Below are 22,094 nucleotides of genomic sequence, written 5' to 3'. Positions count from 1 at the left end.
ACAGAGCTAAGTCCCTCCAGCCATCCCTTCCAAGGATACCCTACATTGGCCAATAACCAGCTAACCGCCAGCCACAAGAACACACCCAGCTGAGCCAGGTTTGAATCATCAACCTGCAGCCTCTTACGCTAATTAAATACTTAACCATTTTAAGCCACTAAGTTTTAGGTTGGTTTGTTATACGGCATTATCATGGCCATAGATAGCTGATATACAGAGGAATCTCCTTTTGTATCAATTATGCCATAGTTTATTACATGGCTCCTCAGGAACATCATCGCCTCGCCTTCACCAAAGTGGTCACACTGTGCCTTGAACAGTGGCCACCTGTGGCAGGACAGGGGGCGGGTCTCTGCTCTTCCCACACAGATAGGAGGCGCTGGGAGGTAGAGACCCACCTGGGCTATTGATCTGTGTATCTATCCTCCATCACTTTTGCCTGGAAAGCCCTGGAGCAGCATTTGCTAACTTGCTGGAAGAATGTCGGTCTCTCACAGACTGCAATGAGTGTGGAGGAAAAAACAGAAGGTGCTCACTTTTACTGACCCCTGAGTAGTTAGCAACTCTAAACAGCACACTGGAGAAAAGAGAGAAGGGGGGTCAGAGACAGAGAGAAATTAAAATGGAAATTTAAAAGGGAAGTTTCCCCTTTTATTGGCAGCATAATTAGCCAGAGGAGCCCCAACTGACGCTGTTACGACTGCTCTGAAATGCAACTGAAATCGAAAGGGGGAGAATCAGATGGAAAACAATAACACTTAGCATTTATATGACTTTTTACATGCAGCACTTTTTGTTCCTTTTGTACCTCACAAACATTAACTAATTAATTGCCATGGCACCCCAGAGTAGACAGCAGGTTTTTCCATCTATATTTTACAAGGAATAAAAACAAGCACTTTTTAAGCAGGTAAACGTGGATTCTCAGCTCCACGTACTCTTTGGGGGTCTTTGGCATCTTGCAACAATCCTCAGAGCTCACAGTGTTTTATGTCTTGGAAGCCAGAATTTTTAGAGATTCCTATTTATAGACTTAAAATATTAGTACATTTGAACTGGAAGGGACATTACAGGAGTGCTGATTCAAATCTCTTATATTACAGATGTTGAAAAGAGGCTTACTCCAAAACAATTCAGGAAAGAAGCACGATCAGATTGTTTTTGCTCAGCTTAGGTCAAACCCCCACACTCCCAAATTCCAGAAGATAGGTGTGTTTTTCTAAATATGTTTTTATTGATTTTTCTATAGTGATATAGAAACACTGATGAGAGTGAAATATCTATTGGCTGCCTCCTGCACATCCCCTACTGGGGATCGAGCCAGCAATCCAGGTATGTGCCCTGACCTGGAATCAACCAATGGCTTTTTGGTTCCTGGGTCGATGCTCAACCACTGAGCTACACTTGCCTGGCCCAGAAGATAATTATTAAAGTTAGACCCGCAAATGACTCTCCTGTAACTTTTGTTCACAAATGATTTTTGTATGTACTAATTATTCAATGATCAAACCTTTATTGAGCACGTGCCATGGATACACTGCAGCCCTAGAGACTTAAGAATGAATCCGGCTTATGCCAAGCCAGGCGTGATGGGCAGTTAGTCCTGGCAGCGAGTAGAGCTCTGGCCCAATGGACTCCATGACCTGGGACACTGGTATTTCTCAGCCACATATATTATTCTGAGCATATAGTAAGTGGCTCAGCAAATCTATGGTGACTAGTCCAAGTGGATATATTCCAGAGCTAGTTCAGAAGCAGCCTAAAGTAGGAGCGAGGGAAACTTCCTTGCCCAAGAAAAAACACCCCTACTAGTGTTTTGACTCCAAAAATCCCACCATTGGGAGTTGTCATTAATTTTCATCCCCACTCCCAGTAATTACAATTACGATTGAGAAACATCACACTGAAGTCTCAATGCACCTTTGTCCCTTCATATGAATGATCTTAATGCCTTTTATGGCAGGATCACTGCCAAGCTCTTCAGCCACATCCTCACCTCAAGCCAAGTCCATACACCCCGACTCCCTTCTCAAACTGCTTGGCCAGCCCTGAACGCTGGTGGTGTTTAGACTTCCAAGCCTTTGCACAGAGCGTCTTCCTTTCTAATACCACCTGTCCTGTATCCACATCTATTAACATGTCTGTCTCCCCTATAGAACTGTAATCTGAGTCCCCATCAATAGCCAAGGGCCTCGCCCATAGAGGTGCTTAACACGTCTGAATTTCATTTAAAAATGAAATCCTGTGAAAACAATCTTCAGATGGAGCAATTGAGTGTAGACGGAAGACACCTGTGGACACTGACACGTGGGAAAGAATACGAGGGGAGTCTAGAAGCTCCTGGAAGACTCATTTTACAGTGGGGCCTTGACTTACGAGTGTCCCGACTAACGAGTTTTTTGAGATACCAGCTGTCTCTCCACCGATTTTTTACATTGAGTTGACAGAGTAATTTGAGTTAACGAGCTCCTTAACGAGCTCAGTCTCTGAACGAATTAAACTCATAAGTCAAGGCCCCACTGTACCTCCTTTTACCCTGAAGTGCCAGTTACATAAGATGAATGACACATGGCCCCACAGACCCCCCCAGCCCCTCAGTTGGCTGTCTGATGGGCGCACTCACTCACTCATCACCTTGCAGCTGCAGAGCCCTAAGGGCAGCCAGGAAAAGTTTATGCAGTTCCCCAAGTTGCTTTTCTTACAGGCAAGGAGAAATGTTCACCTGGGGAGGCTGTGACGCAACCCTCACTCACCCGGAGTGGTCACAGCGTGTCTCCAAAAGCCTGACACATCCTGTGTCTCGCTGGCTTCTCCGTGGCTCAGGAGCCTAGTGGGGAGTGCAAGGTGTCAGGCTGAGCATCTTCCTAGGCTCCCGAGCGGTTGCTAATAAACACTGAAACCTCTCAAATATCACCCACTCCCCAGCCTTCTGAGTCTCTGTCACTTCTTGCCTTTCTCTCCATTGACTTCTCTATCATTGCAAATTCCCAAAGTGATCCTCTCAGCACCGAATACATGCAAATGGCATTTAAATGAATTAAACAGCCAGGCTCTCCAAGAACTTCTGCGGTTCAGACACACAGTGCTGAGTTCCTGCTGATGGAAATAATTACTCTGCTTTAGGATCTCCTAGGTTTTTTTTCTCTCTCCAAGAGGGGTACAGCAAAATTGTCTTCCACTGTGCCATTTGGGAGGTAGGAAGGAGAAATTTAACATACAATTTGCTTTAAATAAACTTTTTAAAGGCATATATAACCAAAAAACAAGGCTAAAGGATCTCAATTCTACTGAGTATTGCCCACGTTTCACATGTGGCTCCTCAAAGTCTCCCAACATCATGATTTAGTCAATGACCTTGACCTGAGTCTGTGAAGTGAACAGGGAGCAACAGGGAGAGCATAGAGAAGGAGGATCCCTGAGGCAGGGACCTAGGAAACCAAGGAACAGTATTCTTACCTCCTCTGTGCTAAGGATGGTGCCAGCTTCCGGGGATGAGAGGGGAAAAGGGGGATAAGGCCAAGTTTTCTCCTAAAGGAGCTCTACCTGGAGTAGCCAAGGGACCAAGAGAGGTCTGCAGACAAGAAGGAAAGGTGGAATGGGCTGAGGAACAACCCCTCCGGGGACAGGGCCTATCGTGGCTATGTCAGGGCCCCATCCGGGTCCTTTTTTTATATGGGTGCCTCAGCTGCTGTGAATATTGGCTGCTATCTGCTCACAGCTGTCCCTTCTCCAGAGAATTGCCCTGGGCCCAAGGACCTGCCTCCTACAGGAAATTAGACTCGTTAGCTCTGCCCCCAGGTACAGCCTGCAGCCAATGACTCTCAGGGGTAGGAACTGCTGCCTCAGGAGCTGCATAGGACATTGGGCCACAGTTCCTTCCCAGCCCCTCCTCCTGGATTGGCACCGACAAGGACATTTTCCTCTTCTTTTCTATGAATATTATCAACATTTTGCTACCAAGAGGAAGGACGGCTTGCTTTTGGTTTTGTTTTCCAGGGCATCCCAACACGGAGGTCACCCTAGAGCAGGGGTGGGCAAACTTTTTGACTCGAGGGCCAAAATGGGTTCTTAAACTGGACCGGAGGGCCGGAACAAAAGCATGGATGGAGTGTTTGTGTGAACTAATATAAATTCAAAGTAAACATCATTACATAAAAGGGCACGGTCTTTTTTTTTTTTTTTTTTTTTTTTAGTTTTATTCATTTCAAACAGGCCGGGCGTAGTTTGCCCACGGCTGCCCTAGAGCTCCATCATCCAAATTCCAGTTCTGCTAAGATGCCAGAAGAGGAGGTGGGCACTCGGGGTCCAAATACACTCTGAGTCTGTTATCATCTGACTGCGTAGATATCAGCTCAGCATCCCCACCACTGACGTAACCGTGTCCATCAAATGTTGCCACTGAAATCCCAGGATTGGGTCCCTGTTCTCCCCCCTCCCGCTGGGGGCCCTCTCAGATACACTTGAGCTGCAGCCTTCAAAGAATGGGCACAAGGTTATCGATTCACTGTTATTAAAAATCAGAATGGGGAGTCACAAGACATGTGATTCGGTAACATGCCCAGTAAATCCCTGACAAAAGACTGAATCCTTAAAAGGATCTAACATTATTAAATAAATCTCTTACGGGTTCAGCTGGGAAAGTTCAAAAATAATTATTCTGGCGTTCCAAGAGTCAGCATGGCCTCTGGTGTTTTTCTCTGGTTATTTTTTCTCTGGGTAACTAAGAGCTACTGAACTCTTCTAAGAAGCAAATTCTTGGTCCTTTATAAGGGAGCCAAGGCCATCATGGGACCACCTTTCACCTGAGAGAACTTAGCAACTGTGAGACCCTTTCTACTGGGCAGCCAAAAACAAAATACAGTGGGGCCTTGACTTACGAGTGTCCCGACTAACGAGTTTTTTGAGATACCAGCTGTCTCTCCGATGATTTTTTGCATTGAGTTGACAGAGTAATTTGAGTTAACGAGCTCCTTAACGAGCTCGGTCTCAGAACGAATTAAACTCGTAAGTCAAGGCCCCACTGTATTTAGAAATAGTTTTATATAGTGACTGAATTGTTATATATGCTATAAAACAAACAAAAAAATAAATTTAAAAAATAATCAAACCAAACAAAGAACTCAGCAGGAGATAACACTTTGGCAAACTGATTTTAGGTGAAATAGATGGAAATGCCTTGCTAAAGAAATTACATTTAGCTGAGATTTAAAGGGATAGAAGTAGGTCTCCAAGCAGTGAGAGGTGAGAAGAGAATCCAAGGTAGAATAAGCAAATTGTTCAAGAAACTAAAAGATCGGTATAAGCTAGACTGAGGCGAGCAGGGATAAGAGGACCGATACAATATGGAAATAGCAGGGGCCCAAGCAGGCAGGGCCCTTAGGTTATGGGAAGGAGTCTGGATTTTATAATAGAGACAAAAGCAGTTGAAGCACTTAAAGCAGGAAGAGTAGCATGATCTGCATTGTTTGTTTCTGTTTTTGTTTTTTTAGAAGAGCAGTCTTCTGGGTGGAGGAGAGAAAGAATGGAAATAGAACAAGAATGGAGGAGAGCCAGCTGGGAGGCTTTGGTAATAATGCAGGCAAGAAATGTGATATGGCTAACATCAAGGGGATGGTACTGCACAAGGAGAGAAGACTAGACTTCAGTTCCATGTTGCAGATTGGATCAATAAAACTTCCTAATGGTTAGAATCAGGGAGAGAGGGAACGAGGGGAATCAACAGTGACGGTTAGGTTCTGGCTCAAGCAGCTGGGTACATGGGGCTTGTGTGAGCTGAGACAGAGACAGCTGAGGGAAGGGAGCAGGGCAGGCAGGGTGGTGAGATCAGGACATCCGCTTTGAGCAGGTTAAATCGGGCATGTCTAGGGAATGTTCAGCTGGAGATGGCTGGTGAGCAGTTGGATATGTGAATGTGGATGCAGAGAGAGAGATCTGGGCTGGAAATATCAATCTGGGGCAAGAGCAACATAAAATGAGATTTAGATCTTTGGGAAAGAATGATATATAAAATAAAAGAATATAAAGAGAAGAAAACCCAGACTAAGGTGAGAAGAACCCCAGCATTTTGTGGTCTGGTATGGAAGGAAGACAAAGGAGACAAAAAAAAAAAAAGACAAAGGAACTACGGCAGGTGCGTAGGTATGCCAGACATCACGTTAACCCGGTTTGCAACACTGAAAATGGCCCGTCAAGGTCACCTATGGCCTTGGGTTGCCAAATTCTAGGACAACCTTCAGGGCGCATCATCTCAGAGTCAATTGCTCCTGGATACTTGAAACACTTTCTCTCTCAGCTTTCCTTGTTTTCGCCCGCAATGAACAACCATCTCAAATCAGAGAAAATTATGAACTTACATAACAGGAAGCATTTCCGGAGCCGCTCCGGCCTTCGGGGCTGGTTGAGTCAGCAGCTTAACAATGTCTTCAGGAGCACAGGCTCTGTCTGTCTCTCTGCTTTACTGTCTGAGATATAGGAACCTCTGAAAGGAAAGGATAAAAGAGAGAAGAAAAGCAAATAAATTTTATGTTCTAAAAGAAGTTAGAATCCTCAGATTTCTCCCCAATTTTAGCTGGCCATTCTTGAGAGCAACCATTCTCAAATGTTTCATTTCAGGACAGTATTTGAACTTTTTGAGGATCCCAAAAAGATTTTATGAGAATTGCATAGACTGATCATTTATCGTGTGAGGGATTAAAACTGAGTCATTTAAAAATATTCATCTATTCATTCATTTTTTAAATGATAGTAATAAACAGCAATTATACATTAACCTAAATAATATCATGAATTCAAGTACTTTAAAATACAACACACATGGATACATATATGTAAGTAGATATATGGAAAGCAGAATGAAAGAATATATACAAAAGATAAATATATTCAAAAGATAAATGTACAAAAATGGAAGTTATGGGAGATAGGGGAATTGGAAATTTGGAGATAAAATGGGAAAATAATATACTAAAAAATTTTAAAGAGAGCAGCCACAGACTTGCAAAGTTAGAGTATAACACACTAAGATGAAGATCAATTGAATTTTGTGCACATAAGATACAAACAACCAAATCAAGAAAGGCACACACATCACCTCACAAATTCCCGTCATCCAGTACCACCCTCTCCGCTCACTGCTTAAGCAACTCATGCCAATTGTCTATTCCTTGAACATTCCATGCTCATCACTACCCCAAAGCCTTCTTGGACTCTTGGTTTCTTCTTCCTAAATTGTTTCTCCCCCGGCTCTTTGCATGGTCAATCTCTTTTCATTTTTCAAGTCTCTATTCAACATGTCATCATCTCCGAGAGGACTTTGTTCACCCTGCTGTGCCAATTCAAACCTTCAGTCCCATTCTCTATCCAGAGTAGGTCATTTATTCCACTTAATAGCAACCGTCAAGACAGGAATTTCTTGTTTGCTTGCTTAGTTTTGCACCTTTCCACCTTTATAAATTCCACGAGGGGGAAGATCACGTCTATCCCATTACTCCTATAGCCCTTGCATCTAGAATAGTGGCCGGCACTATCTAGTTCCATCATTTATTTCGGAAATTAAAAGGTGAATGGAAATGAGGCCAGAACGAGTGGCCATGGTATCGGATGAGTCATCAGTATGGATGCTAAAGACACTGAACATGCTGACAGTGTCAAGGAGAGGAATATAAGAGTAAGCCAGGTGCTGAATTCTCCCATGAATGAGAGAGAAAGATGGGGCGGCCAGTGGGTGATGCAGCAAGGAGTACGAAAAATAGCATTACCAGATGGCATGTAGCTAGGATTGTAACTCAGGCCAGTGTGTCTCTAAAGCCTGTCAGATTTTCTGCCCTGTCAAGCAGCTCCTGGAATTGTGCCTTGCATGTATAGGCACACTAACTATTGGATGGATGGATGGGTAGATGGGTAGATGGATGAATGGAGAGAATGATGATTGACAAAGCACCTATATGGTTCGTTTTCATTTTTTTCCTCCTACTTTGTCCCCTAGCTATGGTTTTTTGGATACTCTGCTTTGTTTTGGCTTGTGTTTTTAAAATATGATCAACTTCTGATTAGCCATGATAATAGAAGAGATCAATAATAGAAATAATTGAAAACAGAAGGCAACCCAGAAATAATTTCTATTTAGTCTGGAGATTTTGTTCATGCCTTTTTAAATAGCAGATCTACCAGCGTAATTACTTTTTACCTTGGCAAATATTAAAATTATTTTTCATTCTTTAAATGTACATGAATTGATGGTGGGTAACATGAAGTTGGCACAAGCTGGGTGGTAGGAAAAGGCAAGCTGGGACGCAAAACTTCAGGGCAGAAGATTCATAAGCTTCATTACTTCAGTGAGTGATGAAGAATTTATTTATAACCCCAGAAAGAGTCTTTTCAATTTAATAAGAAATAGAGTCATTTCTCTCTGGATGTTGTTCTATAGTATAATCTGTAAAGAGATATTATTCAGAGTCTCTTCAGAACGATTTTAACTATACCCTTATCTTAATAGTAGGAACATGCCTTCCTACCACCTGTGCTAGGAACACTGACATTTTCCCATCACCTCATCACCATGAGATGTGCACCCATGACTTTCCCTCATGGAAAGGCAGAATCAGGGAGGAAGGGAAGGAGCTGGCCCCGCTGGGAGCCTGTTTGACTTCATACTTTTATTCCCCATGGTACCTGCCCAGCCCAACAGCTAGACCATGGTATAGGCTCAATGAAGATTTGCCAAATGTCTATTATAAATCTGGGTTGGCCTTGTGGAGTTAATTTCACCTGTTGTGGTGGTTGTTTGAATGGGTTGCATTGCCAGAGTGCACCATCCAGGACCACAACAGATATGATTCCTACCTCTCCCTGCTCCTTGAAGGTGAGATCTGAAGATGTGTTCTGAGGCACTCATTGATTCACTACTCTCCTGCTAATGGGCACAGAGGAGAAGTTGCTAGGACCACAGCAGATGATGGTAGACACTCCAGTAGAGCAAGGCTTTGTGGGTCGAAAGAGGCCATCTGTAGAGGCTTGGGGACTCCTAAAAGGCTCTGGGGCATCAGCAGAGATGGAAAGAGATGAGAGTATGCCAGAGTATGTTCTATCTGGATAGCACACAACTATTCCTAATCACATTTTTTATTTGATCAAACTTTATTTTTAGATTGAAAATGAATCAGGGTGCACACCATATCGAGGGTTGCTCCTACTTGGTTCCAGACCTCCAGAACCCCCTGCCAAGCCCCTCATTGCTAAGTATTGTTGATGGCAGAACAACAGCTTCTGTCACCCAGCCAAGCAGCCATTCATTAGTAAGAGAAATGCTCCAGTGAAGAAAAAATGATGGACAAAGCTATGGCTGACCTGGCCAGGGAATGAGGCCAGGTCATGGCAGCCTCCATTTTTGCACCTGTGTTTTAAGTCCTCCATATCCCTAAATTGCTCATTTTTTCCCTAAGATGGGAAGAGGGACACCACACCTCCACCCTCCTGTTTTGTTTGGTCCCTTCTTTCTTTAAGTTTATGTCTTCATTATTTGGCTTCTCTTAGATTACCCCTCTCATCATGGCCCAAGCTCACCAACCAATACAGCACACACACAGGTAACTGTATAATAAAGGGGGCAGAGCAATGGGATTCCCCCGACCATGACTCTGTGGGGAACCAGCATAGGGGCAGGAGTGGGAGTGGAAAGAACTCGGAGTTTGGAGTCAGAAAACCTGCATGGAGTCTCCTACCTACTGGCTGTGCTACCCTGGAAAATCCCCTGCTCTAAGACTCGTTCCTTTATTTATAACCTGGAGATAATAAGGCCCATGAGCAGATGACATCCTGCAGGCATCGGAAAGGCTGGGCTAAATTATAAAACCAATAAATAATATATGAGGTCAGTTGTGCAAATGGTACCACAGAGACAAGATGTTTCCTGAGCCAGCTGAGCAGAGAGAAACAAATTAGCTTCATTTGTACCCATGGTATTAATTCAGAACAACAACAATAACATCAACAAAAGAAGTGTCCATCAGAAGGGGGAAGGAACTCCACTTGGAATGCAGAAAAAAGTGAGACTCAGAGAGGCAAGAGTTGAGAGCCCGCAACCCAAGAAGGGGAAACCCTGGCCCTAAGAGTCCACCACCCTACTGGCCGCCCAACTATTATCCCCGTGCCATTAAACACTGAAATTGTGGTCCATTCTCATTGGGGAAACTTAGTTGAATTGATTATCACATGGTTTTCCCATAGGGAGAGAAGGGTCTAGTCACGTGGTAGGTCTGTTCAGTCTTCTTGACAAATTCACCTCAGAGATTCATTTTAGGAGGGTCCATGAGAAAGCAGTTTATGAATGGCCCAGAGCTATGTACTGCACTAACATCCTCAAATGCTGACTTTCATGGGGCCAGGTTTGTCTCTTATCCATAACATCTATTGGCCCAAGCACCTCAATGGATCCTGAAAGTGGAGAAATGCTAAAAGGAGTTATTGAGTCACAACGTGCTGGAAGCAGGAAGAGCCACCTCTTTGTCCTCAGTCCCAATTGGCCTATGCTCTCTTAATCCATTCTGACACAGGCACACCATCGGTTTATCTCTGGTTCAGCTAGTCATTTGCCTGCTAGCTTTAATCCCATTCATCTTTAAGAAAAGGAAGTCTGGTGGAAAACCCTGCCAACAATCAGTTACTTGGCCCACTTTCCAAATACTATTCTAATACTCTTCTCGAATCTGTGGCAAACTCTCTTATAACTCCATAATCTCTTTTCTTGGGTTCTGGCGCACTAATCTCTTGAATAACCTTTTAAAGTTCTCAGTAGCAATGAAGTCTGTTTTGTACCACATGAGAACACTTTACAAAATAGTGTCTCCTCTTCTGGATCCTGCACTTGAATTAGAGCTCTCCTCAATGATTAGATATAATTCAGCTTTATTGAACCACATGGGAATTTATGTGTTATTTAAATTGGATCAAGGCCTAAGACCAGAGTTTGGACAAAAGCAGCTATAGTGTGACTCAGGTCTGTATTTATTCATTTATTCATTTAGCAGCTACTCAATACCTACTAAGCTCCTATGTTACAGAGCCTGTGCTGAGCCCTACGAATGGAGAAATGAGGAAGTTGACTCTTGATGCAAGACTTTGGAGCCTAAAAACCAGGACTCAGATCCTGCCACTGTCACTTACTGTTTACTTAACCTTTCTAAGCCCTAGAATAGAAATAAAAACATTATCTACTCAAAAGAATTTTTGTGAGCATTGTATGAGAAAGGTCTTAGCAGAATGCCTGCCACATACTCAATGAATGTTAACCATAAATCCTATTTGTCATCAGCAGCTTCTGACATGGCTCCCAATGATCCCCACCCCCTGGTCATGTCCTTGCATACACTCTGCCTGATTTGGGACACACTGATCCTATTCTCTTGCTTCTAACCAACAGAAACAGCAAAAATGAGATAGGATGTTACTTCTGTGATTAGGTTACAAAACACTATAACTTCCATCTTGTTGGTTCTCTCTCTCTCTCTCTCTCTCTCTCTCTCTCTCTCATTGCTTGCTCTCTTTGATAAGAAAACCACTTGACAAGTAACGGAAGCTGATCTCAGACCAATAGCCAACAAAGACTTGAGACCAAGAGACACTGAACAACATGAGTGAGCTTTGAAGCAGATCCTGGTCCAGTTGAACTCTGAGATAATTGCAGCCCCAGGCACCACCTTGACTGCAGCCTTGTGAGAAGAGGGACACTGAGGCAGAAGACCCAGCTAAACTCTGCTCAGATTCCTGATCCACAGGAACCATGGAACAATACCTCGAGTTTTGGAGTAACTTGTTATGCAGCAATAGATAACTAATACACTATTAGTATTAAAGTTTGAGAGAAAAGGAATAAAGAGTGTGTGACAGGAGCAATAAGAAGGGGTATGGAAAGGAGGTATGTGAGCAGCCAAATAATCAAGAGGTGAGAATCCCATTCTAAATATTTGGGGCTTCTCATGGGAGCAATGAGAAGTCATCAGATGTTCTTTAAGCAAAGTAGAAACTCATGTCTTTCTTAAATATTAAGACAAATATGGAGTCTTTAAAAAAACAAAAATGTCTTTCAAGAGAAAGAGCCAGAATGCCTTCTTGAGCTGATATATTATCCAGGATATAAAACTGGAAAAATTCCAGAGAATTGAGGTCTCTTATTTTTAGCTCCTTCTGCTGTTAGGCAAATCAATTTGGGATTGATATCACCAACTTTAATGGTGAAGGAAAAAAATGAAAGTGAAGTTACTGAAATAAACATTTTCATTAACTTCAAAATCAGCAAGCTCAAAATCAATTAAGTTTGTAATATCCTTATTGAGGACATGAGTAGTGAATTAATAACAGTGAAAATGAGGTTTTAGGAATATAAAAAGAGTCAGACTTTTATAAATAACTTTTGATATTACAGTTTCCTAAATCAATAAAGATACATCGGTTTTTATTTACACACCTCTTTTTAAATCCTGAACCAAGACTTTATATATACCTGCCCTTGGACTAATCCCATAAATCAGTTTGCAAGTGACACAGTTTTTGCACAAGGGCCATCACATCTATGTATCTAGATCTTGTCATCATAAGACAAAGGGACTGAGATAAGAATATGATCTATAAAATAAGTAAAAGGAAAATATCTCTGAATTATTCACTGAAAGAATCAAGTCAAAGAAGAAGGCATAGGAGATAAGGAATTTGGTGTGGAAAATGATTACTAACTTAGAAGCCACAAGAAAAATCCTAGACCTTACTATTAAAAAAGCCTATAATAGTTATGTCATAGTACTTCACACATTCATTACTTCAACCAGTACTTTTTTTTTTCTGTTCACTATTTTTTATTATTATTATTATTAGTTAAGGTATTACAAATGTGTCCTCATCCCCCCCATTAACCCCAACCCCCCCCCACCCCGCCCCGCACACTCATGCTCCCATCTCCCTGTTGTCCATGTCCATTGGTTTGGCTTATGTACATGTATACAAGTCCTTCGGTTGATCTCTTCCCCTTACCCCCGCCCTCCCCTACTTTCCTTCTGGGGATTGATAGCCTGATCGCTGTTTCTCGGTCTTTGGGTCTGACCCTTTTCATCAGTCTATGTTGTTCTCTATAATCCACAAATGAGTGAGATCATGTGGTATTTATCTTTCTCTGACTGGCTTATTTCACTTAGCATAATGCTTTCCAGTTCCATCCATGCAGTTGCAAAAGGCAAGAGTTCCTTTTTTTTTACCGCAGCATAGTATTCCATTGTGTAGATGTACCACAGTTTTCTAATCCATTCCTCTGCTGATTCGACCAGTACTTTTTGAGTACCTACTATGTGATGGGCCCTGTGCTAGGCTCCTGACAACTTTCTGCTTAATACTGGCATTGGAAATCAATAGAACTTTGATTTGTGTTTTTCCTTGAAGGCATAAGAAGACATAATATAGAAGGGAATTCTCAATTGAAAATAACCAGAGTCATGAGCCTAACCATTAATTTGTTAAATTGTTGTTCATTTCACCTCTCTAGGGATCATGAAAAGAATGAAGGAATTGTGCTCAATTATCTATAAAATTGCCTCCAATTCTGAAGGACTCTGAATCAATAGCCCCTTGAATACCCAAATTCAGATCATTCTCAAACTACAGGAGAGTCCTCCAGAATTCATGACTGAAAAGGAGGAGGCTCTAGCTCACCATCTTGACAACCCACTTCAGGAAACAAGGGTCCCCAAGAATCCCCAGGACCTAGCTGAGTGTGTTCTATCACCAGCATTTGGCACTGCCCAAGTAATTTCATAGGATCCTTGCTCAGTACTGCTGCTGATGGAGAAAACACTTGGAAGCAGAAGACCTAGAGCCAGAAGAGCAACCACCCCCTCTTTATCTTAGAGATGGGTCAAGTGTGGTCCAGGGAGGATCAATGACTTGCCCTAGACAGATATACATGGGGCATCTATCTCCAGTCTGTTGGATCACACCAGCATAGAGCTAGTCTTAAGCTAAAGCATCTCTCTAGATATTGCCACATCTGGTGACTACATTTCTAATTCCTCCAAAACACCGCAATGTCTCAGAACCATAGAATGCATAGTGTCCCAGACTGCCTCTGCCCCTCTCCTTTCACAGGAAAGATGGTCAAATGACAGGAGTAAAGTGATGGGATGCTTAGTAATAAATCCAGAGCTAGGACTCAAGTCAGCCTTCAGTTCAAATCTCATCCTGTTTCCCAAACTCTCTCCCACCTACTCATCCCTTAGATCTGGGTGACCTCTGTGTGCCTAGTGCTATGTCTAGTGCTATAACCAAACTCAAACCAAGACACTGAGCTCAAGTCTCTCATTCCGTACAAGTGGGCTGGTCAGGCAGAATCCAGCCTGGGTGAGACCAGCTCTAAGCAAAGTCTCAGTGGAAAATCTGAACAGAGAAAGTTATGACAACCAAAAGAAGGCAAAACTTATTCCTTTAATAGCCCTGATAATTCCTTCTAAGACTTGAGAACTCCTTAATCCAGTTTTCACCTTTCTTCTTTTAGTATTTTTCACAGCAGCAGGTCAAATCTAATCTTTGCAAATTCATCCAAGGGAAGTAGTAGTTGGAGAGGAGAGTGATGTTAGCAGATAAACTGGAATTCCTTGAACTGACTCCTTGGGTATATAATGTACTTTACTAAATCAGAGATAATGAATTCCACAGAGAGTGCATGAGGGGAAGCAAAACATAAGCACAGTCTAATTACATTTCATTTCAAGGGAAGCAAAGGGACAGTCATAGAAAGTTCACCTTAGAAATGGCCTGTTCCCCTGACTGGACAAAGGGGAATACTGGCATTCATGATTTGACTGATCAACAGTGGTCTCCACTCAAATCTTCTTCATCCTTTATTTTTTAATATATTTTTATTAATTTCAGAGAGGAAAGGAAAGGGAGAGAGAGATAGAAACATCAATGATGAGAATTATTGATCGGCTGCTTTCTGCACACCCCCTGCTAGGGATCAAGCCCACAACCCGGGCATGTGCCCTGACCGGGAAGTGAACCATGACCCACTGGTTTACAGGTCAACACTCAACCACTGAGCCACACCAGACAGGCTCTTCTTTGTCCTTTCAAAAGGATTTTAGTTTTTGAGAGCCCTCCTTCATTCTTGCTAGGGTCAGCATTAGCTGTGGCCTGTGTGAGAAGAGAACTTCCTTACAAATGGAACAAGGACTCGGTTACTAAGAAACCATTTGTCTGCTGTATTCCTGGAGTTATTTATCACCATGATGGGGACTGTCTGTGTCTCAGAAATTACTGAAAGGGGAGAGAATTGCTGAGTGACCTCAAGAAGAACCTTGAAATACAGATATGCTAGCTTTCAAGTGTCTGCAAATTCTCTGCCACTGCTCCCTTAAGAAGGTGAAGGCTAATTCTTCCTTCACTTAAAAGCAAGCTATACTTGGGTTTTACTTCTAACAAACAGAATGGAGAAGTGATGCAATGTGACTTATGAGAGTGGGTCATGAAAAGAATAACTTCTACCTGACTCTTATTCTCTTGACTTGCTTGCTCTGGGAGAATCCAGAGGCCATGTCATAAGGACCCTCAGCAGCCTGTGCAGGATGTGGCCTCCCACCAAGAGCCAGCACCAGCTTGCCAGCCACGGAGTGAGCCACCTGGGAAGTGGATCCTCCAGCCCCAGTGAAGCCTTTAGATGACTTCTGCTCCACATAACATTTTGTTGTTGTTGTTAAACCTCACCCGAAGATATTTTTCCATTAATTTTTGGTGAGACTGGGAGGGGAGTAGACAGAGAGAGAGAGAGAAACATCTATGTAAGAGAGGTATATTGAATGGTTGCCTCCCACATGCACCCCCACCAAGGCCAGGGATCGAGCCGGCTGCCTACGTATGTGCCCTTGACAGAAATCAAAGCTGGAACTCTTCAGTCTGCAGGCCAACGCTCTATCCACTGATCCAAACCGGCCAGGGCTCCACATGACATCTTGATGGCTACCTCATGAGAGACCCTAATCCAGAATTGTCCAGCTTGGCCACAACTCAATTATGAAAGATCATAAATATTTTAAGCCACAAAGCTTTATATTTTGTGACACAGCAATAGATAATACAGTATATGAGTCTGGTTCACAATCAACTTAGGAAGATCCCAGCTTAAGATGAGTAGAGGATCAGAAGAGGTTGGGTAAATGAGAAAAGAAAAGAAAAAGGGGAATAAGAGGGATGGAAGGTGAAAGGGAGAAAAGCAACTTCTCTTTCTACTCTGGTCTTCATTTATCTCTTCCTTCTCTTGATTTTTGTCCCTCGTTTGCTTTTTGCTCTTGCTGGTTCTCATGTATACTAGCTTTATCTCACCATTTGGCCAGCTGACTTCTTAAGACAGAAACAAGACTCATATTTCTTCTATGTTCTTCATAATGCCTGGTAGTGCTCTATACTAAGTGAACTAAGACATGTGTCTAAAACTGGAAGGCCAATTTATGACTCAGTAGCAGAAGGAACATTCTGACAGAGTTTAGCAGGAAAGTTGTGCTGAAACCTATATAATTTTATTAACCAACGTCACCCCAATAAATTCAATTTTTGAAAAAAGAAAGTTGTGGAGAAGCATGAATTTCAGATGGGGATGAGCCATGGACAACATTTTGTGTACTCTGGTTACCAAGCAGATTCTTAGAGAGTGTAGTAGACTGTTACTATTACTTTGGTGCCCCCTAATGAACCACACCTCCAAGTATTTATGTCTTTGTTTAGCCCCCTATCACAATATCTCTGAACTTGGCCATGTGATTACCTTTGTCCAATGGGACATTAGCAAGCATGACACAAGTAGAGGCTTGATAAGCATTTGTACATTGAAGTCTGGAACACTCCTTCTTAGAACCCAGCTACCATGCTGTGAGGAAGCTCAAGCAGCCATGTGGAGAGGCCCACATAAAGAAGAACCAAGGCCCCCAGACAACAACGCCAGCTGAGCCTTCAATCAGTAGGCAGTAACAATTCTCTACCATTTGAATGATGCTATTTTGGAGCTACCAGTCATCTCAGTACGCCAGCTGATACCACATGAAGTAAGAAAATTATCTATTCAGCCCCCACAGAATCATGAGAAATAAATTGTGGTTGTTGTTAACGACTAAGTTTTGGGGTGGTGAGTAACACAGCAATGGATAAACAAAACAAATACCAATCTCAAATCTGGAGTAGGACTATTTCTCAGGCCACACAACTTTCTCAGCCATGGCTCAGGAACCGGCCTCAAACTAGAGTGTGTCTATTTACAAAGCCTGAGTTCTTTCTACCACTACCTCCAAAATCATGAGAGTCAATGGATATGAAAGAACTTTACAAACTCCCAAGTGTCTTGCTAATGTTCTCTCTGGTGCAGACATCAAGGGTTGCTATTGTCTTCCTTCCATTTCTACCTCTAATTGTTATTTTTGCCTTGCATTTCCTTCTGTTTTTCCATATTTCTTGTTAAGATCTCTCAACTTCCTAGTGCTCCTTCAAACATCACTTGAGGCCAAAGGCACTCCTGAACCCTGATATAGCCATATTCTTTACTAGGCCTGAGTTCTGGACTCAAGCCTTGGTTTCCCCATCCAAGGCTCAGAGAGTATGGAAATCCCATAATGTCTCATAGGATTCCTGAGAAGACCCAGCAAAAAAAGGATAGAAAACCCTTTTTCCCCCTCCCCCTTGTCCCCTTTTAGCTGCTTATCCGTAATGCATTTCCCTGGGCTCTAGCCTCTCAACCATGACAAAACTTAGTCAGCTCATCTGCTCCTCACTAGAACCGGGGAACAAGGAGATCTAAATTCTAGATGAAGTCCTTAAAATGCTTTTGTGGATTAAGATAATGTGAATATCCTAGACCCTCTACCCTTTCCAGAAAAGTAAGTAATTATGTTAATTTTCCATGACCCCAGAACACAAGAAAACAGAACTCTCTTTTCACTCCAAAGACAGAAGTCATTTTATGACAAAACAGTAATGAGAAAGGAGGAGAGAGGAACGCAAGTAATAAGAAAATATTCCAACAATCTATATTATGAATATATATGTATATTTATATCTCAGCAGGCCCTGCAGAGTTACAGATGAGCTAATTAAAATGCTTATGCTTTTAGCAATGATGTTTATTGAAATCACTTTATAACCACCTAAATTGAGGTTTGTTTTCAGCTATAATGCAATGCTACCTGGAATATTCTGACCTAAATTATTTATGTGTCTAAAAATACATTGCCTTTCCCCATTACTGACTTTGTGGATATAGCTCAGGATGTGGAAATTTTTGGTGAGCTCAAGTGGCTCTCACAGGTTTTCCCTGAATTTTTTGTGCCTGCTAACTTAGGTTCTCTGACTCCCAGCTTAATCTCCTTGCATGGCACCCTACCAAAACAAATGCATACATATGGCTGGAATGTCTAAAATAAAGGGCCGTGGGAATGATGAAGTAAATTTTGAGAAAGAAACAGATCCTTGAACTCAGCTCATAAAAATGAAGATTAGTGAATCATCTTGATTCTCCATTCCTCCACAGAAAGAACTCTCCAAGCTATGCCTGAAAGCCAGAGCTCAAAACAAGAAAGAGAAACCGCTCTAGGTATTTCAAACTAAAAGGTATTTAATACATTAAGTATTAGGTACTCACCAAGTTGTGGAAGGGCTGGCGAAACAGAAGGTACAAGCATACCACAGGCTATTGAATTCAATGACAAATTACTGGAGCTGTGGGCCAGACTTCAGGAAGCTGCTGCCATCCTCCATACTCCTGCCATAATTGCCTTGAAGTACCCTTGAACCTGATGACTAGAGACTGAGCTCCTGAGCCCCGCTTCCATAGATGCCTCTAAGCATGCACACTTTTAAGACCTTGCTTGCCAGGAGCAACAGCAGTAGGACTCTCCATCCCTTCCACCTTCCAGTTTTGCATGAGGCCATCTAATTGGCAGAACCTACGCTACTCACAGAACACTGTCTGCACAGGAGTCTCAGGAAAGTGGTGTACTAGCTTTCCAAACTCTACATCTGGAAGGAAATTAAATGGCATTTGAGAGTATCAATTCACCATACCTACCACAGTCTGCCCCCTCAGCACTCATTGTCCAAATACAGCTTTCTACACATATTTAATCTTCCAAGCACCAACAGCAACAAAGCTGAACATAAGTGCCTGTCTCTCATACAACAGACGCACTTCACCTCTCCCCAAAAGGGGAGATCCAATGTCCCATCTGTTGCTGGTTGGTCTTCATTTTCCTTCTAGTCTATCACATTGCCACCTTGGTATGCTGTAATCTAAGCATGTCATTGGCCAGTTACCCACCAACAAGACATTTTGAAATCTTAAGAGAAAGAGGTTAAAAGTAAATTAGTTGATACATAAACATATATGAATAACAGAGCAAGAAAGAAAATGTGAGAAGCTGCTATAATCCTTGTTTCTGCAACTGGTCATGAGACCAGAAATGGACTTTGAACTTCTTCCCTACATTACTATTCATGTTGCCTTAACTTTCTTTTTTTTATACTTTACATTGAATGCTTCAGAAAACATAATTACAATGATTCCAAAATGCAATTCCTGGATTAAATGAATATCCTCTACAATTATCTCCAATCAATATTTAAAAATGTATGCAGACACTAAGTCAGCTAACAAATAAAATAAGCAAAGTAACTATTGAAACTACAAATCTCAGGAAAGAGGAGCATGCATGATCAGTTAGGTCACTTTGCCAGTGTTTTTTTTAAATACATGATTCACATTGTTCCAATCAAATCTATCTCCACTCCAAGAGTTACATTAGACCGCTGATACTAAAACTTAAAGCTATGATCTTTGTCAACTTAAAAAAATTGTCAGTTTAATACAAAGAAATTCAGAAAGAAATTTTCAGGACTCTTGATCAGAGGCTTTCGCTACTTGTCCTACACTGGTGTACACGGAGGTTCAGGGAAGGCCAAGAGGAGAGGTTCCCATTGAAGACAGGATCAAAGAAGCAAGTGAACTAGGAAGTCTATAAACTAGCTAGCCATTAAGAAGTTACCAATAGCCGAAACCGGTTTGGCTCAGTGGATAGAGCGTCGGCCTGCGGACTGAAGGGTCCCAGGTTCGGTTCCGGTCAGGGGCATGTGCCTGGGTTGCGGGCACATCCCCAGTGGGAGATGTGCAGGAGGCAGCTGATCGATGTTTCTCTCTCATCGATGTTTCTAACTCTCTATCTCTCTCCCTTCCTCTCCGTGAAAAATCAATAAAATATATTTAAAAAAAAAAAAAAAGAAGTTACCAATAAAGGACTCATGTTAGTAACTAACCATGTTTAAAAAGCCTCAGCCAATGTTACAAAAACAAAACCTTTAGAGTATTATTTATTAATGCAAACATAATTTTTTGCTTTCTATACATAATCATCTTTGAAATGCTAAAAATGAGCTCCAACCGTGGTTCTGTTGAGAAGCTGCAGGTGTACCTGAGATGATCTACTACTGATCTACCTTCTCCAAGAATTCTCTGGAAGCAGTCAGATGCGGCCTGATCCTAGGAGAATCCGGGGTTCAATTTGCCGGGCAGACTTCTCCAGGGACTTCCACAAACTGCGATGCTTTCACCAGGAGGAGGGTCTCTCCCACGCTTCGGCCCACGCGGAGCTCATTGACACTCACATGCTTGCTGACTCCATTGGGGTCCATGACGAAGAGACCTCTCTGTGCAAGACCAGGACCTTCTCGCAGCACCGCAGTCTCGGGAGATCTGCTGAGTCCCATCTGACAAACGTGCGATGTTCATGTGGCCCAAACCGCCCTTCTTCCTCGGTGTATCGATCCAGGCGAGAATGGCTGAGGTGGGAATCCCCGGAAATGGCGACAACTTCCCAGTTCACATGATGAAACGCACTGGCTTTGCCACGGAAAGCAATCATTTCTGGGGGACACACAAAGGTGAAATCCAGAGGATGGAAGAAGAGCACCAAATATTTCCCCTGCAGGGGTTCTCAACCTTCTGGCCCTTTAAATACAGTTCCTCATGTTGTGACCCAACCATAAAATTATTTTCATTTCTGCTTCATAACTGGAATGTTGCTACTGTTAGGAATCGTCATGTGAATATCTGATATGCGGGATGGTCTTAGGCGACCCCTGTGAAAGGGTCGGTCCACCGCCAAAGGGGTCGCGACCCACAGGTTGAGAACCGCTGCCTTAAAGTCACCAAGGCTTCGTTCTTTGAACTCTCCATGGACAACGCTGCTGGGTGTCGGCGGGAGCATGATGAGGGGAACTGGTGCTCAAGGCCAAGTTTGCTCGACAGGAAGCAGACCATATGACATCTGTCAGCATATTCCTCGAGAAGCACAGGCCTAAGGGCTGCAGAGGCAGAGATGCCCCAAGGAATGTCACTCACATGCCGGCAACCACGATGCAGAACAACCGTGAAGCGGAACATCCGTGATGCACTGCGACCATCTTCTGTGCACGTGACACAGTGAGGAGCGCCCCGCCCACCCAAGCAGAGGGGCGGGGCCGACGGGGCGGGGCCGGAAAGGGCGGGGCCACACTGCAGGGGCGGGGCCTGAGCTGGAGTCCTTGTTGCCTTAACTTTCAACCATAACCAGTTGCTTCATCTGGTGAGAGTGCTCTATTAAGACCTATAGCTATAGCTATAGCTATGCACACACGCACACGAAAAATGGTGGGGCAAAAGTAGATTTTTCTTTTTCAAAGTCTCTCTTTGTTTATAAACTTTCTAACAGAAACAGCTTCTCAAAAGGAACTTATTTGTTGCCACAGAGCTCCTTTGCTCTCCGAAGCTAAAATTGCCAAGTGGGCAGGTCAAAAACTCAGAAATGGCTTTCCACTGTTACACAGAAGAGGAGACAGGTGCAGCTGTGTGCCCCTGGGTGCAGGAGCCCAGGAGTCACATAATGGATGTCAGAACTACGTGAGGGCAGAAGAAGAATCCTTCCCTTTATTTCCCTAGAGACGGCAGCTCAGAAGTCTGGAATTAAAGGTGACAAGCCCAGGTGTCAAATGGCAGATTAGCTTTGTTCCAGAGATCCAGCAGGACTAAGGGGTTTACACAGAGTGACAGT

General features: G+C 42.9%; 1 pseudogene across 1 annotated transcript; it reads right to left on the bottom strand.

Annotated features, from left to right (window-relative positions):
- Positions 1 to 20,490: 20,490 nt before the first annotated feature.
- Positions 20,491 to 21,448, bottom strand: LOC308529468 (thioredoxin-dependent peroxide reductase, mitochondrial-like; annotated as a pseudogene). Its single transcript has 2 exons — positions 21,215 to 21,448; positions 20,491 to 20,987 (listed from the first exon to the last, which is right to left on the bottom strand). The product of its transcript is annotated as a thioredoxin-dependent peroxide reductase, mitochondrial-like (transcript).
- Between the last annotated feature and the right edge of the window lie 646 nt (positions 21,449 to 22,094).

The sequence above is a fragment of the Myotis nattereri genome, assembly GCF_964212035.1.
Source record: "Myotis nattereri genome assembly, chromosome: 14".
Classification (NCBI taxonomy): Eukaryota; Metazoa; Chordata; class Mammalia; order Chiroptera; family Vespertilionidae; genus Myotis; species Myotis nattereri.
The sequence above is the reverse complement of the archived record's forward strand: the minus strand, read 5'-3'. Positions and strand labels throughout refer to the sequence as shown.